Genomic DNA, 1,184 nt, shown 5'->3' on the forward strand with positions numbered 1-1,184 from the left:
CGAGTTACCATTCAAACTTCAACATCACAAACCACCACCTCCAGCCTCTCTGTAATTCTTTAAGAATCAGAATTCATTCTTTAATAATAAGAATTCATTCTTTAATAATCAAAGTTAATTCGCGGTAAAAAAAATCATGCTTATTTTTTAATATTGTAAAAAGAGAAATAAGTAAATATGCATTGATGTTATATAGAAAAAATGTATTTTAGTCGATATTAGGCGTACAGATGATGGAAAAACTATTTATTACTTGTTTGGTCAAAACCCAACTATGGTTCAAACAGTTGAACCATAACTTTAAGCTGAATTCATAACTTTATAATAAAAGACTGAGAAATTTAAAGTATGTCCCAATCGAATAGGAAATGTAGGTGGCAATTCAGCTTTTGTTGTAGTGGTGGCTACCTCATATGATTTCATTGAAATATCAACATCTTTCTTGTCATTTCCAGACTAGAATTCTACTAAATATCCATAATAATCCCTTTTCCTATAAAAAGAATAGAGTCCCAGTATAATGATGCAAAGTTTTGAAATGGGTTGCACAAAATAGTAAATTATGTATGTTTTGAACTTACATCTTGTAATAAAATACATCTGATCACCAGAACCACCATATGAATAAATGAGATGATCATCATGACCTTCTTGATATCGTTACAAATGATATTGAGTTATGATTCCACTTCTGTCGATACTCCACTCCTGATACCTTTTGCATTTTGACCATTACCTCTTGATCCCTCTTTCTACTCTATTGATGACAAAATCCTCCATGAAGCTCAGCTAGCATGAATTACATTTTTGTACCTAACTGAGCAGATTCCTTTATTCCATAATCAGTTTCCACACCTAACTTTGAAACTTTTATCATTTATTCTACCATCTCTATCAACATTAAATTGTAAGAGGGATAATTAGAATCAACAACAACACTAAAATAGAAAAAAGAATATTAAGTGAATCTAAAGAATATCAAAAAAAATATTCATATTAAAAGCTAGCAATTGAACAAATTTGTCAAACAAATGACTATCTACATAAAATGAAGCATAACTAGTTAGATTAGGACCTTACTATGAAGATATCAAGTTCAAAATCAAACTAACGCCACAAAAATGGTCCAGCATTTCTAGCTCCTTGGAATTTTTAAAAAACAGTGTACGCTAACACGTAGAAGT

General features: G+C 30.3%; 1 pseudogene; it reads right to left on the reverse strand.

The window, feature by feature from the left end:
• Positions 1-300: 300 nt before the first annotated feature.
• Positions 301-889, reverse strand: LOC111910674 (14-3-3 protein 8-like; annotated as a pseudogene).
• Between the last annotated feature and the right edge of the window lie 295 nt (positions 890-1,184).

The sequence above is a fragment of the Lactuca sativa genome, chromosome 4 (assembly GCF_002870075.4).
Source record: "Lactuca sativa cultivar Salinas chromosome 4, Lsat_Salinas_v11, whole genome shotgun sequence".
Classification (NCBI taxonomy): domain Eukaryota; kingdom Viridiplantae; phylum Streptophyta; class Magnoliopsida; order Asterales; family Asteraceae; genus Lactuca; species Lactuca sativa.